Genomic DNA, 18,429 nt, shown 5'->3' with positions numbered 1-18,429 from the left:
CTGAGAGGCAAAGGGGAGTGGGAGGGTGTGGGCTGTTCATGGAGGGGAGATAGGAAGGTGGATAACATTTGAAATGTAAACAAGTAAAATGATTAATAAAACACAATAAATTTTGGGTTTTGTGACAAGCACAAAAGTAGTTAATTACAGAATATAATTGAAAATGACTATGTTAAGGAATTGTCCCACATTCTAATACATTGTAAATATCCTCACTGGTTTGCAAGGTTTAGCTGTGAGCATTTCTTAGAATTTGTACCATATTTTTATACCATTGTTTTTACATACTTATCAAAATTCTTAAGATTTTTATTATAGTCAGTTAATGAGAATTAAGATTAGTTTGCATATTGATTTGTTATTAATGATATGACTCCAAATATTTTAAAGCTGTAAAGTAATTTTAATACACTTTAGAGTATTTTGGGGTTGGCAATATAATGTAGAGGGAAGTCTACATATATCTTACACTAATCACCACTATATACAGATACCCTATATCAATATCTTCCAAGATAGCTATACTTTGTCTCAATTGAGGAGTCTACAATAATACATCATTGACACCCTGAGGAGATACTTAATGTTAAGTTCTATGTTTAACATTATACATTCTATAGGTAGACAAGCTTATAATAATAAGTAGAGCACTCCATTTTTCATAGTCATAGTAAAATATCCAAGGATGGGTATTTTATAATGAAAACCAGTTTACTTAGTTTACTGTTTTAGAGACTAAATGTCTAAACCTGGACTTCCCTAAATGGCTTCTGTCTAAATGTCTGGTGAACACCTTATAGCATATGGAATCATTTCAGATGGGCATGCGAAAAAGCAGAAATCAGATGGCAAAACCAGTGCTCACAGATGTCCCAAAATGGCCTTGATGACTTAGCCACTTAGCCAATCTCTTAAAGTCCCACTTTACCATCTCTGCATCTGTCCTCAAGCCCCTGTTATGTGATGTCTAGGACACCATTAATCCATACCTAAATTAGAGCAGGATATATCCAGCCACAACAGAATCATAAGATTATTTTAATACATGCTTAAAAGTTTCATCAGCATGCAAATGTCCATTGCATCTCAACTCTTGACAATCAGTGGCTGTTTTGATTTTTCCTATTCTTTGCCTTTTCAGGTCATCATGTGCTAGGGATTATGCTACATGTACATCATTAAGATGCTTCTTACATGTATTAAGTTCATGTAAGTTCCTTTTGTGCCATTTTGTAACTTTAAAGCTAATTTATTCAGAAACATTTTCTCATTGTTCTATGGTCTATACACTTACTAATTGAAATGTATCTTGTTTGCTTAACATGTTTTGGCTATTTAGAGTAAATCTGGTTCAGATGTCCATTTGGAAAACTTTGTGTAGTTCTAAGATTTCGGCTCATTTGTAATAATACTTTTAAAGGTATATAACTTTTGTTGGGGTGATTCCTACTAGTTTGAAGTATGAAGTATGAAGAAATCACATGACTTATGTCATAGGAAATGCAGATTCATGAATAGCTAATGTGCTATTGTAAAATAATTCTGAATCATTGTTATTATTCTACCTTACTTAACTACAATAATTCCTAACTGCATTTTAAATATTTATCTTTGCAGCAATAGATGTATAGCTCTCATTCCTCACCAAAGTTAATTCTTTTTGCAACAGATGGAGATTATTACAGAAACAATTGGTCACAATGCAGAGAACAAGTGATCACAGGGACACTCAGGCCAAACTGCTACAACATAACTTTTGTACCTAAGTTTTGGAAACATCATGGAGAAGGAGAGTAGAGCTCTGTAAGAACAAGAAGACCAGGAAATCTACTGTGAGAGTGTCTGTGAATAATGTCAAGGAAGCTTTATTCATGACAACTCAACAAGGTGGTGGCCTCAACAAGACCTGAAGTGGTAAAATACTACACACGCTAACATGAAAGTGGGAAATGTCACAAAGCTCTGCCCATTGAAAAAGAACTACAAGCAAACAAGGGATACTGGGAACAAAAGTGGCCATACCCAGGGATGAGAGCATTAACATGTTACCCTATACCTAATGTGCAGCCCTTAAATCATATGCCTACAGGTAGCAGGTAACAGGCTTGATAGTTTGTATATATTTAATATATAGGCAGGTCAACTGAGGATTGATTTTGAGATGAGCACAGAAAGATGGACAGGAACTATTAGAGGGCAGAAAGCAAAGGAAGAGTCCTGTAATTATATTTTAATTTTAAAATAATAAATCAAATATGATACAAAAGCCTTAAAATAGAATTATCTTTTGAATATATGAATTTGTTTTTTATCATTTTGACATTTAAACTCAAAAGCATTAATCAAGCATATATCAAATATATATTTTTGCTGAAAACATAGTTTTAAAATATCCAATAAAATGTCAGTGTGGAATGTTTGTTTCAGTAAAAACTTTGCTGTCTTAATAGAATGTGTACTTTAGACCCAAAAGTTGTTTATATCTTTATTTAATATCAAGAAGAACTGTATTTGTGTATACATATATGAGCCTACACCCACATGCATTTGTACATATGTGAACATAAACACAAGTATAGCTATATGTAATACATATCTCATTGATAAATAGTAAATTTGTAGTATACATCTCAGAAGTTTACTCAAGTATCTGCTTAAAATACCTTCAAAACAAAGCAATCACTGATTATTTAAATTAAGTAGCAGCAGCTGAAGCTGTTGATTCTTGGCTTGACTAATTGCCCATCAGAATACCATTCACTGTTCAAAACAGATGAGGCACTAGCATAAGAAAAGACATTGTGCTTTGTTCTGATGTATATCTTTCAGAAGCTGAGACATATCATTACTTAAAGTAAAAAAATCCTTTTTAAACATTGTAAATCATTATTTTTAACCTAGTACAGAATTTAGAGTATAAAAACCCACATTTAGGGTGACTATAAATAGTTGTAAGTGAAAAGTGGCAAGATTTCCAATCTTAATGAGTTTGTGCTTTGTAAGAAGTATAAGTTTAGACTGTAGATGTTTGAAATTTTCAATATATAGATGCACACATGGGAATTAATGGCAACTGTGCTTGGATAATTTCTTCAATGAGTCCTCTTACCCTCCCTTCACTGAAGGGATTTCACTGTTTCAGGATTCTCTGAGAGTCCCTAAGTACAGATACTAAAACTGTAGTTATCAGTAAACAATGGAAAAATTGATGGAACACTTCAGGAAATCAGATATTGTGTAAATTATCCCCAAAAGCTGAAACAGAAAACATAGAATATGATGCTTGGCATTTAACTGTAATATTCTATTTCAACAACAAGAGAAATGCAATTTAAATTATATTTCACTATATGAAGTAGATTTTAGTGTCCTGTTTCTTTAATTCCAATGGCCTATGAAAACTTTTTTGAGCATTGAAGCATTACAGCCATTGAATACTGACTGGTATGTTATAATTATCTAACTCACTAGGTGTTTCACTATTGTAGTTAGAGTGGGTTTTAAGATTAAAATATATATTAATATTTTTCCATGGTTCTGTAGAATCTCAAACTTGATTAAGAGCACAAAATAAGTACTATATGTGTGTATAATAAAATCCTATATGAATATTCACATATAAAATATTGGGTATATGAAGTCTAAAGACTACAAAAGAGGAAAACAAAACCTTAAATTATTCAGCTGACTCAAGAAGTTTCTTCTTTCAATGAAGATATTGAAGAAAGCTATAATAAATTAATAGGGGTTGGCAGAAACATAATTAGAAATGTACATACCAAGATGAGATAGCTGGAGCTACATAAACAAAATGCAGTAAGACAATTTTCAGAGCAGAGTAAAGTTTATTGCCTTTGAGGGTAAGTCATTCATCATGTACTATATCTACACGTATATATACAAGACAGGCTATATATTAGTTCTGCAACGTAAAGCAACCATTGGGAATTCTGAAATGGAGATTCATTTATGTAGTACTATAAGGAGAAATGACATCATCAAATATAAGGTGGTCACAGTAAAAGTTGCTGCCTTGTGGAGAAAGGAGGCACATATTCAACACGATGCCCACTACCTCTGTGCCATAGTTTTCTGTGGGATGGTGGGCCATAGAGGAAGCCTGCTAAGGTCAAGCAAAGGCTTGAAGCCCCGGGGATCCTGAAGGGATGGTAGGAGTTATGCCTTCTCTCCACACCAGGCCTCTGTCACATAGCCGCAGCCCTCAGAGAGAATTGTGACCATCAATCACAAGTCCTCCTCATGTAGATGAGGCAACTCAGGTCAAGCCAATAGGAAGGACCTGCTGTCAGAGCCAATCCACCCCAAAACGGTATATAAGATCCTATCCAGAAGGAATAAAGGTGTGTTAAAATGACTCCATTGTTTCAGAGCATCTGTCACAAGAGTTGTAATACTGCCTGGTAAGAGAATGCTCTCCCAAAGCTTTTTGCCACCAGAAACTCCCCAGCACTCCATTAGATAGCCAGTCCTCCTCCAATTCAGTGAGGCTTGAGTCTGCCAGGGCAGTGAGACCAGAGCAATGGCAGCAGAGGTGGCAACAGAAGCTTGCTCATGCCTGTACCCCTTTGCTTGAATCCACCCAACAGGCTGGGCCAGAGGTCTCCATGGATAGCCTCTGATACACAGACCAGCAGATTTCTCAAATTCATAATGGAGAAAAATTAACAATGCAACTTAGGTATTAGAGTGAGTGTTATGGAAATTAAAATTAATAGAAGATAAATTAGAAGCAGCTGGAGAATATTGACATATGTAAGTATTACTATAGTCAATAAGATTATTATATTTTTCAATATTTTTGACAAATTTTCACATAAGTAATGTGACATTAAAACAATATGTAACAGTGTACCAAACCTAGCTAGATTAGCTTGGTCTATGAGGCACATGCATTTCTACTTCTTTAGAAATTTTTATGACTAGCTATTAGAGGATGTTGTTTTCACTCACATTTTTCTTTCAGTTTGTTATAAATAATGATCACTGTGGTCAAGTGTTTTAAATGCTAACTTGTGAAGGCAACTTTGATCCCACTTTTAATTCTTTGTTTATTACCTTGAAACATTTGTCACTGGGAAGATTTTTCATTTTAGATGAAGAAAATTACTTCAGTTACTTTATATCATGCCTTAATCTATCAGAATTCTACATGATGTGTATATTTGATACAAGCTCTAGAAATAAGCATACTGCAATTACATATTTTTATACTTCATGATTCACCATTTGGTATAGTTTTTCTTAGGAAATGGACCCAGTAATATCATTTAATATATTGGGTTTCACTCTTGAGAGACAGGGCAGTGGCAGGAAGAGAAAAGAAAGACACAAAATCTCATTAGATTAGTCTCTTTCAAATGAATATTTATGAAGCTATTAGTTGAATATTGTTTGTCCCCGGAGGCTTTAGAGTATTATTATAAATAGAGGTGGGATACAATGCTTACATTCTATGGGCCATATGAGATGTCACATAGAAACTTCCTACCCTAGAAGTATGTGTGTGTATATTTATATATTGATCTACACATATGCATGAACAAAAACACCTAAATTAAATCACTTAAATAGCAGAGAGACAAAGCCCATACTAGACATCTCTCACTACTAAATCAAACGTCCAGTGTCAGGAACATGTTATACCTCATTGTGTGTCATTGGCCAAAGGGTTTCAAACTTACTCCAGCAACTCAGACAATAGCCAAGTCTATCCGTTATTTTCCACAAACGGATGGTAAGCCCTATATGTGAAGATGACACTTACATATTTCATTGAATACAGAGAATCTGAGCTGCTTTCTAACTAGAGCCTTCATTCGTTATTGAAATGTGTTCATAGTACTGAAAGATATGCGTACTACTGAAAGAGAAAACCAGCTCAGTTAGCTTTGATATACAATGATGTGGTCTCCATTATATGCTGTTGCAATAGATGCTTAAAAGATGTGGGAACAATCCATCATAATAATTGGATTTAAGTCACACTCCATAAGATGAGACCCATGCCTGACACTTGTAAATAGCCATGTATGTAGCAGAAAACCAAAAAGGTTTGTTCTGCTAACATAATGGAACCATGAAATGACTCCTAGAAACATACTGTTCTATGTTTACCTATCATCAAAGAATCTTCCTCCTGTAATAGATATGAACATGAAGAGACCAACACTGGGCAATATGCAGAGAATAAGTTACTTTGGTGCACCCAGTCTTAAATGGAAAGTCTCCATCAAACCTTTCTCCTTAGGACCCAGAGAATTTTGCAAAGGAGACAAAAAGATTGATGGAGCAGGTGGTGATGGATGTCATCAAGGAAACAATGTCTTTCAGACACAACAGCATTGACAGAAACTAACAAAATTCACAGGTCTAATATAATGAGGAATTAGCTCTGAGAGGGGAAAATGGGCATGATCTCCCATCCCTAACCAAGAAGCTACTTCCATTTGACAACTTTTCACCAAGGAAAACTTAATTTCCTCCCACAGAATCTCAGTGGATATACAATCCTCACTTAGGAGCTGGTCTTATGCCTACCAATAAATGACCAATTCAAAATAAACGTTGTTCTATTTTTATGAGTTCTCTCTCTGTGTGTATCTCTCTCTGTCTCTCTGTCTCTGTCTCTCTCTCTCAGTGTGTGTGTGTGTGTGTTTGTGTGTGTGTTGCAATTCTTCAATATTTATGCTGTTTTCTTCTCCATTTATTTTGTTTTACCACTTTCTTCCTCTTTACTTTTTATTGGTCTTTGTTTTCCAAATATAGAAAGAAAAAAAGCTCAGGATTTTATGGGTAAGGAAGTTAGGACAATGGGGGAAGAAATGAAGGAGGGAAACTGTGATTAGAATATATAGTATATAGTGTAAAGTAATTTTCAATAAAAATAAAATTTTATATAAGTGTTTTTAAGTAAATAATGACTTCACAAAAAGTTCACTTATTCACTAGTTCATATGAAAATGTTGCCCATCTCTCTAATATCAGACCATGCAGACTAAGTTTGAAATGATTCAATCTATGTTTCAATCAACATAAAATCAAATAGCAGTAGTGACATAATATGCTCACCTGTTTACTTTCTTTTTCTCACCACTACTAAACATATACAGGCTTTTTATTGAGTATTATAAGACAATTGTTATTAATCCTGATTTTTCCACTCAAAATCCAAATATATTGAGGATGGCTCTAAGAGGAAAAGCAGCATAGATGTCAGCTCATCTCTTCCTGGACAACAATAAAGTGGGAGAGAGACAATGGCAAGTAAGTCATACACTGACATCTTAAATACTGATTATAGACTAAGTACAGTTAGTTCTAAATTCAATTAGACATAGTCTTGGGGTTGTGCCATCAGCTTACTCATTTGATCCCATTAGCAAAGGGTGCTGCTGCTTCCTCTCTGGAGCTGTGATTCATTCAGGGCATCATGAGATGAGTACAATGATGTTTCAGGAATACTCTGCTGATTAATTGTCAGGAGGGGAACTCCAGCTCGTAAGAAAGGATTGACTTCTCATTTGACCACACAAAGAAAATTCTCAATGATGCAGAGAAAAGTCAAAGCAAACTTTGACCCCATGAATGCTAATCTACAGTGATTCATTTTTATTCCATACAATTTAGAGCACCATTTTTTTTTTATCTCAAACTTTGTTTTGATAAAAAAGTTCTGGTAATATTTCTTTTAGATTGGGGTTATTGCACTACTGAAGAATCAAATAAAAAAGTACATTAAAAATAAATTCTATAAATGATTCAGTAATGGTAACATCAGGAAGAAACACTTGACTAATTTTACATTCCAAAAGGAAGAAAAATGATTATATGAACATACAGAGAAGTACAAAATTACATAACAGAAGTCTTCAATAAATGCTAGACTGTCTACAAAATTTGTTTCCCATACATAAACATTTTAGTAAATCATTGTAAATCTTTATAAGTTTTGCAATAAACAAAAGCATCTTTAAAAATCATTTTCAGTAACTGAAGAGACTGCTCATGATTAAGAGCACACTACTTCCAGGATCTGCGTTCTATTCCCAGCCCTCATGTCAGGAAGCTAATAGAAGTTGTAAGTATATAGAAGTATAGCTCCAGCTTCAGGGATTTTTATGCTCTCTTTTGGTTTCTCAGTTTCCTACCTATCTGTGTCTCTGTCTGTCTGTCTATATTATATATATATATGTGTGTGTGTATATTATGTAATATATGTTACATTAAAAACAATAGTAAAGTTATTATAGTTGGCTTTTATCTAAACAAAGAAAGAAAAAAATCCCTCTCTCAGGGAGTTAATTTTCAGCAGTAACATTATCCAGGTGTTGAGCTCATCCCAATTTGGTTCTATAACAATAACAGAAATTCCCACCCACAACTAGAAATTGCAAATATCACTTGAAAATACCTTAACTGCTAGCTTATTTCACAGTGCTCTGGTAAAAGCCATATCTCTTCAATATGAGACAAATTATTCTACAATTTAAAAATAAGGGCAGAGATATAGCTATGCCAAATATCATTTCCCTATTGAGTATTGCTGGATATCAACAGCTCTGAAAATTGTAATAAGATAATAATTATGCTCCTTAGAATAATTCAAAAATCACTCATTTTTCAAAAATTCAAAAACCTCTAAATAAATAGCCACACACACATTCCTTGAAATAAACTATATGAAGTGGGGAAACATAACTGGAAATAATTCCTACATTAAATGATTTATTAATTTCTTGAGAATATCATAGGATGCATTTGTATTGTAATTTCCAACTCCCCCATTTAACCATTCCCAGATTTTTATACCAGCCCCAAATCCTCTCCCAGTCTTATTTTAATGTCAAAATCCATCACTCCAATTTGTGATGTTCATATATTTCTTGATATGGAGCCATCCATATCCCTTTTAAAAATTGACTCTCCTTTGTCCTAAAGTCAACTGTACATAGCCCTTCAGTTAATTGTGTATGCTTATGAATTTCTTCCAATTCAATGCTAGAAACTTTGTTAGTTTGATCTTGTATAGACAATCATAGATTCTGTGACTCCATGGGAACAGAAATTCAGTAGTATTCAAAAATCACTGCCATGCTCTGGTCTTTCCTGTGTTCTGGCTCTAAAAATCTTTTCATTCCCCTTTCCATGATGATCACTGAGCCTTAAGGAGGAATGTGATATAGATGTTCCTTTTGCTGCTTTGCACTACTTAGTTATTTGTTCTTTGCAATTTGACCAATAATTTTCTGCATTAACCATCATTGTAATATAAAAAAATTGTCTGATGAAGCTTTAAAGATGAACTAATAAATATAAATATAAATTTAGGATGCAGATTGATACTACAACCACTTAGCAAAATACTACTAGTAAGATCACCAAGAAATGCAGCTTCTGAGCTCTGCAACCATGAATTCTTAACAAGAAGTTACTTCCAAACATGTGTATCTTTCTGTACATAAGCCCTTAAATTTAATAACAAAGGATTTGGATATCTATTTCATATTTCTCACAAAACACCCCTGGGCATATTTTCCCACATTCATCATTATTAGTCTTCATAGTTGTATGAAACTGCTGATATTTTCTGTAGCAACCTCAATAGAACTTTTACTATGAGGTATAGCCATTATGGAAGAAAATTCCTGAACTTGATTTCTCTATGTCCTGTGGTGAATGAGTGTGGTGTCTTCGGTAATCAGGTCTTACTAAATTGTGGTCTTCAAACAGAAAGTAAGAACATAGATCTACCATATGACGCAACTGTTCCATTCATGGACACATGCAAGGGCATATACTCTATTTCATACTCTAAATATATTTGTATTTAGTCTTTTCAGTGTTGCTCTCTTTACAAGAGCTAGGATATGGAAAGAACCTAGATGACAGCTGATGAATGGATTACGAAAAATGTATTATTTGCATTTGTTTAAATTATATTATGCTGCAAAGAAACATAAAATTAGCAATTCTTCAGGCAAATGTATAAAGTTGGAAGACTTTACATTGAATGAGGTAAACCAGATACAGAAAGACAGACATCACATCTTCTTAAGCATATGTGCGATCTTGGTGTCAAATGTTTATTCACAAATTTAATTTGAAGTAGTTACAGAACCCAGTAATCAACGAAACACCTACTGGAGAAGAGGGAGAAAAAAATTTCTTAAGGAAGTATACTATTATTATTAATTATTAATTATCAATGTTCTACTATTAAGTAGAACATTGTGATATTAATGGGGGACAGGAGAAAAATAGAAAGTTTAAATAAGGAGACGGATCATATGGTAAGTCAGACAGGGAATTGGAGGAAGGATAACTAACTCTAATTTTCATTGAAAAAAATATGGAAACAAACAGATATTTATAAATATCTGCCTGCATTTCACATCAGAATTTATTTGCTGTTAGCCACCCATGACAGCTGAAAGGGCTAGCCTTATGTGGGAAATGTTTTGTTAACTGAAGTTTCTTTGGGTTATGGACTAAAATGATTACATTCCTATCTCTTTACCCAGTCAACCATCAATCCTCTTACCTACTCCCCTGCTGTAAAGGCCTTCAAGCCTTAGATGGGCCAAAACAAATGCCTTATGACTGAATCAACAACTGTTGTTTATTCTCAAGTTCTTGAACAGTCATGAGCCTATGAATTCACTGCTCTACTTTATTAGGAGTGGTTTCCCAAATTAAGACTGGTGGATATTTTAAATTGTTTGAAAATTATGATTTGTATACTACTTCAAATACTTCAACTAAAATATTTACAGGGATAGAAATATTCATTGTTTTCTATATGCAAACTTCTCTCAAAGCTCTTGAATTAGAGTCATGAGCTATTCTCAGTGTTTTGAAATCTCTTTCCCATTCAGCTTTCAACAATCCTTTTTCTTGTGTACTATGAAGATAATGGAGATAAAGACAGAGAAGACTTCTCCCTTACACAGAATGTTGTCAAGACCCTACAGAGAACATGGAAATATTCTATTGCACATAACGATAATATGTTGCAATCCTAAGGAGTAAAATACTGAATATCATTAAATAAATTACAATTTTTCTCATTTAATTAAATATTTGTCATAAGTCATATGTTGTTTTGAAATTTTATGATGGTGGACATATTTGACTTGGATATGGGAAAATATATTAAAACATGTATTTTGATATAAAATTTTTTATGGGAGGTGCATTTGTTTCTATTTAGAATACTGTTATACTTGCCTGAGTCAACAAAAAGTTGTTTCCTAGAATATTATTTTTCACCTTCTCTTTTGACTCACTCAATAATATGAAAATTGTGAAAGATCAAAGTTGGTTTAAATATATTAAATAATACTTATACAGTCTATGTGCTACTAAGAAAAGACAATATTTAAATATATAAAACTGTGCATTACCCTTAGAAAAATGTTCAAACATTTAAAGTTATAAGAGGAAATTTCATGTATGTATATATATATATGTATGTATGTATGTATTATGTGTATATGTATGTATTACTTAATTCAAAGGTAGAAGTTACCAAGTTGTTATTAAGTATTATACAATTAAAAGTAGATTATAATTTCATTTGTTCAGAGTTAAGAATTACATAAAAAAGTAGTGTTATTCAAATTGATGATTGTAGAACAATTACATATAAGAATAGTAAATTGCAACTGATCTTTGAGAAATATGCCTACAATCAGTTCATGGCCATTAAGCAGTAATATTTTTGGATGTTGTTATTTTATATGTTTTAATATGTAATCTGTGTATGTGTATGAGTGTGTATTTGTGTGTTGTAATACAAATGAAAATGTAGCACATTTATAATAAATTTATGTGTTTGTGAATATGTTTTCGTGTTTGTGCACAAATGTATAGAGGCCAGACGTCAACACATGTGACCTTCTTCACATCCATAGTAGATCTTCATCTTGTTTGCTGAGACATGATGATTCTCTGTCGCCTACGACATTTACTACTTTAACTGAATAGGCCATTCGTCAAGCTCTGGAATTCTTTCTAGCTCAATTTGCCCAACATTAGTTACAGTCATGTGTCACTAGGCCTTGACTTTTAAGGGAGCCAAACTGAATTCCTCAGGTTGGAAACTCAAGTCCTCTGGTTAGAAAAACAAGGGTCCCAGTTTAGCAAAATAGGAAAAATTAGGAGAAAATAAATTTGCTACATTTAGAAAATTGTTGGTAATAAATATTAAAGTCAATGATACTGAAATATACAATACAACAAAAAATAAAACAATGAAAACAAAGTATGCCTTTTTAACAAAAATACATAAAACTTGCCAATATATAGCTGGACTAACAAAGGGAAAAAATTACACAAAGCAAACAATATCAGAAATGGTGTTCACATTTAGAGCTCATGTAGTTATAAAATGGTAGTAAAATAATGCTATAAGCAAACCTATGTGCAATTCTTGATGACTTAGGTGAAATGATCAAATTGCTTTAAATAATACAAAATTCAGAAAAGTGACATAGAAAACTTTAATTGCTTATATCAATGTAAAAATTAAATCAGCAAATTTGGACAAGTATCCAGTTACAATACATCTCTTAAATTTTTTTAAACATTAAGAGATAAAATAGAAAATGTTTGTAATATCTTTTGAGAAATGGTATTTAAGAAAGTATTTCATAACATATTCCAAGTGGTCATATAATCATAAGCAAATAAACACAAAAAAATAAAAGGCCATGCTCTTTGTGATTAAGGATACAAACATCATGAACAAAAGAGAAAAGTTAACCCAGAATAATTCAATAAAACTAATAAATCATGATAACTTACTTCAATTAAGAATTCAATTTGGTTCAACTTTCACACATGAAACCAATCAACACTAGTAACAGTGCATTAAAATGTAAACAAACAAATTTAGTCATGCATGAGTTCCATAATGCCCAGGCTACAGAGTAGACACATATTAGCCCATAACAAAACAAATAAAAATATAGGAATATTTAAAAGCAAACAAAAAATTGATTATATAAATGTGGGAAGGATGGATCAAATGTGGGAAGGACGGATGTAGACAGAAATGAAAGAGATACCTATGATGGGAGGAGAGCACCTCCAGGACTAACGCGAAAACCAGTTCCTTCATGGCAAACTCCTAGGAGGCTGTTGCTAGCTAAAACTCATAACAATAGGAAATATGGATCCTGAAATGGCCCCTTCCTATAACCATGCAATATTTTCCATGGAGGAATTGGAGGAACCTTTAACTCACAATTTGTCCTGACTACAAGATGTACATAATGATGGAACATAAATTGAGGGTATAGCCAACTGATGACATCCTAACTTGATATCCATGCCAGGTGAGAGAGCCCAGCACTGCTACTATTAATGGTATTCTGTTACACTGGCAGATAGGAAGCTAGTATGACTGCCCTTTGAGAGGCTTCAATCAGAAGTTAATGAAAACAGATAGAGACCCAAAGGGGCTCACAGAGACTGAATCATCAACCAAAGAGCATGCATGGATGTACGTAGCCCCCATATTCATATGTAACAGATGTGCAGACTGGTCTGCATGTGGGACCCCTAACAATTGAACAGAAGTAACAATTTTCTTTTATTCTGTTGCTTGCTTTGGACACTTTCCCTTAATTGAGTTGTCTTCTCTAGAGTGAATAGAAGATAAGTTTTTAATGACTGCAACTTAATATGTCAAGAAGGGTTGATATTCCTGGGAAGCCTCAGCTTCACTGAGAAGAAACGGAGTGAGTAGGAGAAAGGAGGGGAGAGGGAAGGACTTATAGGAAAGGAGGCAGTGAAACCTGTGATTAGGATATAAGCTAAAGTAATTAATTAATATAATAAATTATCCATCATCATTTACTCAGAGAAAAATGAAAATTTACAGTTCCTCAATGGTTCATCATATTCAGAAAGAAGGACAACCATAAAGAGTACAAATAGTGAAAGATGTTAGTAAAAATGTGAAAGGTTGGAAAACTATTGATGAGAGTGTGCACTAATTAACATAGTGCCCTACATGCAGATGTTATGGTGGCATTTTTTTGATTGAAGTTCCCTCCTCTCAGATGACTCTAGCTTGTGCCAAGTTGACATAAAACATCCAGAACAGAACTCATGTGTGAAATTCCAAATAAACAAAATATTTTCTATATATAATAAAATTCAATCAATGACATGTTTTATAGTTAGTATTTTTGCTGTTAAGGAATTATGACAACTATTGGTAATACAATGCTCTAAAATTAATCCCTTATTGCCCTATTTCAGAGCTTATCTTCTCCACAGTTTCTTTCTTGAGAAATATGAAGTTTCTTAACATCAGTCTCAAATGTGCAATATTATCAAATGCAACGAGGAACATAAATAGGGAGTTTCTGTAGTATTTTATACATCAGCATATATATATATATACACATACATATACATACACACACACTACATATAAAGATGCTTGAACCAGATCATTTAACCCACAATTTCAGAAAATGTGGTAGCCATTCACATTTAAGAATTCTTCTGATGTTTAAACTTCAGTCTTCTGTGGGAAGATATATGCACTCGTGGTGAGGTAAGATCCTGCCTCAGATTCCATCTAGATTCCATCTAGAAAGCTCCTTTCTCTCACCTTTATTATTCACTCTACAGTCTAGAAGAGTTTCAATAACATGTAAGTATTAAGACATATATGACAATATGAATTATGTTTAGAGTCCATCTATAGCAAAAGAGCAAAGCAATACAATAAAATTTACATATCTTTCCAGTTTGGCCATGACTTTAGGCTTTTCACTGCTTCAGTGGATCCTAGAAAGTTGAAATATATGCTTATAAAGTCTGTTTATTTATTCGTGCTGTTTATTCATATTATATATAAATAACCCAGAGGTTATTTAGAAAAGAATTAATTCAACAAAACCAGATATGATAACTATTATAGTTTCACATAATTAAGACAGATTCACTTACACCCAAGCTTTCTCATAGTATGTCATGAAAATTATTATCTGTATGTTAAATGGGTGTGACTTTAATTCATGTAATGAGCTATTTTCATAACTTCTACGAGAATGACTGCTGGTGAATATTTACATACATTGAAAATGGCCAAAGATGCACAATGCAAACCTTTAATAGCTCTCTGTATAAATGCATTTCTATTAATGTGAACATAAGGGATTGTTGCTAAGGATATAATTCATATAAATACATAATTCACTTAACATAATTCAGCTGAGAGATATGTGTTAACTTTTACTGCTGTGGCATTGAACTGTTCTTTTCATCTTATCCTTGCTTTCCCTTAGAGCGCATATCTCATAATATTCAAATGAAGGTTATAGATTATTATACTAATAAATATATCCTCAGTTTGCAAGTCTGTTCTAAAATTTTATTGTACCTGTGCAATCATGACTAATACAAATTATACTGGCTGGTCAAATGTTGTGAGCCCCATGTGAAAAAAAACTAATGTCAACACTAGGATCCTTGACATTTGATTATTCAGTAAGAGTAATCAGCTTTCCTCGATGCCTTCATAACAAGGGCATTCTAGACAAATGGGATCAGAAGGAATATGAGGGGCAGTCCTTGAAGTTGATCTGTGCACAAGGCAGATAGGAACATCAACTGACAGGAATTCCCAATTTCTGTTGTTTTTGGTATTGTTATTTTTTTTTTAATGACTCATTGAACACATTCCAGCCTGTAACCCAAAGCACCTTAAAGCAAATTAGAAAACTTTGTCAATCACATGGGAATTAATTTTTAAAATCTCAGCACTATCCTCAGTAAATGGATGGATTTATTGAGCTTGCCTTCAAAAAATTGACCTTGTTTGTGCTCAAAAACTATCTAACTAATCAAGCTTAGTCAGAAAGAAAGAGAAGTCCCATTAATAATCTGGCATGAGGCATTGTTTCAATGGGGCCATCCACTCCAATTCATGCTGTAAGAATCAGAAATGCTCAGACTTGTAGTATTTCCATTAGTTGGCCATTATTTCAGGTAGTCTTGCTGACAAAGAAAAATCTTTACCTGTTTTATTTTATGGCCTCCAAATTTTTATTCAGCCAGATGGGTGCTTACCTAATTGAAAAACAGATTGTGTCTGTGTCTACAAAGCAAATTGAATTGGAGACTTGAACATTAATCTCCAGTCCATATGTGAATGTTGTCCTAAGTAAATATGACAATAGCACACAGTCATTATTGCATGCTATTTATATAATGACAGAAGTCCATCTCTTTTGATTGAGGTATGCATCACTGGTTATCTAAGTGGTGTTAGGTTACTGATGTCAGAATCATCAGGTACCATGTTAAAGGCATACCCCTGTCCCCAGACTTTCTTTCAAATTCTGCACTGTCAGAATTGCTGAAGTAGAACGATAGATCATCTTACATTTTAACAAACAATCCTCTATAGATTCCTATGAACAATAAATGTAGAAAATGAAGTTCCTCATAAAATCTTGTTTCAAGAAGAGCTGAACATTGATCATTCCTGAATGTAGATAAAAGATACAAAAGAGATTACTGTCTCTCCATGTGTGCATGCACATAAAATTGTTCATAGCAAGAATAGAGAAAACAGTAAGATACAAACAATGCAGTGGTTCCTTGTTTTTGACATGCAGAGTGTATTTAGAAATGTCTGTGGAATTGACTGTCAAGATTTGTTTGGTTGGTGGTTGAGTCCCTAGGAGCTCTGAGTACTAGTTAGTTCATATCGTTGTTTGTCCTAGGGGGCTGCAAACCCTTCAGCTCCATTGGTCCTTTCTCTAACTCCTTCATTGGGGACCCTGTACTCAGTTCAATGGATGACTGTGATCCTCTACATCTGTATTAGTCAGGTACTGTCAGAGCCTCTCAGGAGATTGCTATATCAGGCTGGCTTGTCTGTCCTTCCTTCAGTCTCTACTATGCCAGGGCCAATAAGTGGGAGAGGGTGGGGTGGCAAGCATGGGGAAGGGGGAGCAAACAGGGGTGTGTTCTTGTTGTTTTTGTTTGTTTGTTTGTTTGTTTGTCTGTTCCTGGGAGGGGAAACTGGGAAAAGAAAAATCATATGACATATAAATAAAGAAAATATCTAATAAAAAAAAAAGATTTGTTTGGCTGGTAGGAAAGGAGGGATGCCACTGGATAGAGCAAGAAGAAGCGAAATGCTTACCATATAGCACAGGACTCTATGACAAAGAATTACTTGAAGGCCAAGAAATACAGACCCTATTCTCTATGTCCAAATAAATTATATCTGTTAGCCTACTACAATACTAAGACTTCTGACTCACAAATCTGAAGCATGAGTGGAACTTTTACCTGCCATCTTCGTAAAGTTGTCTTCCCACTTGAAAAATTTCAATCTTATATTAATTATTCTTCCTTTTTGTTTTGTTTTTTGTTTTTTTTTGGCATGGCAGATGTCTCCTGTTGCACAAACTGCATTTCCATCATAAACCATGGTCTTGGTAAGTACATAATTATATGTTTTTAATTAACATTTTGTTTGAGTCTCTGCAGAATTTACAGTTTTCTCTCAGCAATTGTATATTTCTATATATTTTTAATAATATTTACAAATAAGTTATTCCTTACATAAATAGTTATAAGCAAATTCTAAATAATTCTCCCATTTTCATATCTCATCAAAGAAAATTCTCTTTTAAAACAGAGTCTATTATATAAAACCATAACCATAACCAATAAAAATGCAGAGAGCAGGATTTGGTACATAGGGCCACTGGCATATTTCATGTACGTATGTTTCAGTGCTCATTGCTAAAGATGTTACAAGTTTCTGTAATGTTCAGTATACCAGAAAGTTTGCTGAGGTTGTATCTCCTAGAAGTTTCAGAGAAGCTGCACAGACAGAATCTTATCAACATTGCTGCCTAAACGAGATATGACTAACAGCACTACCACTGATGTGTTAACCTGAAAACGACAATCCGCAAGGGACCTCAACCCTAGACAAAAAAGTAAGGACAGCTGAGTATTACAGAGACATGGAGAAGAGTCTTCACCTAATTGGTTATCCAATACTAAGTGGTCATGCTTGAGATCATATACATGCAGGTAACATTACATAGATAGAACAGGCTGTATTTATGTATTTAGACGTGCACATATGCATGCATACATGTACATACATGTACCAGGCTGGCCTCGAACTCAGAAATCCACCTGTCTCTGCCTCCCAAGTGCTGGGATTAAAGGTGCGCGCCACCACCACCCAGGTGAACAAAAGAAAATTATACAAAACAGCAATAGCCTACTATAATATTTTTTGTGGTATTTTGTGTTCAAAGTACAATCAAAATTTTCCAGTATGATAAAAATACTTTTATTTCAATGGTGAAATTCCAAATCCTCTTAAATGGAAAGTGTCAGAACTCAAGTACTACT

The sequence above is a fragment of the Mastomys coucha genome, unplaced genomic scaffold, assembly GCF_008632895.1.
Source record: "Mastomys coucha isolate ucsf_1 unplaced genomic scaffold, UCSF_Mcou_1 pScaffold18, whole genome shotgun sequence".
Taxonomy (NCBI): domain Eukaryota; kingdom Metazoa; phylum Chordata; class Mammalia; order Rodentia; family Muridae; genus Mastomys; species Mastomys coucha.
Note: the sequence above shows the minus strand (reverse complement) of the source record.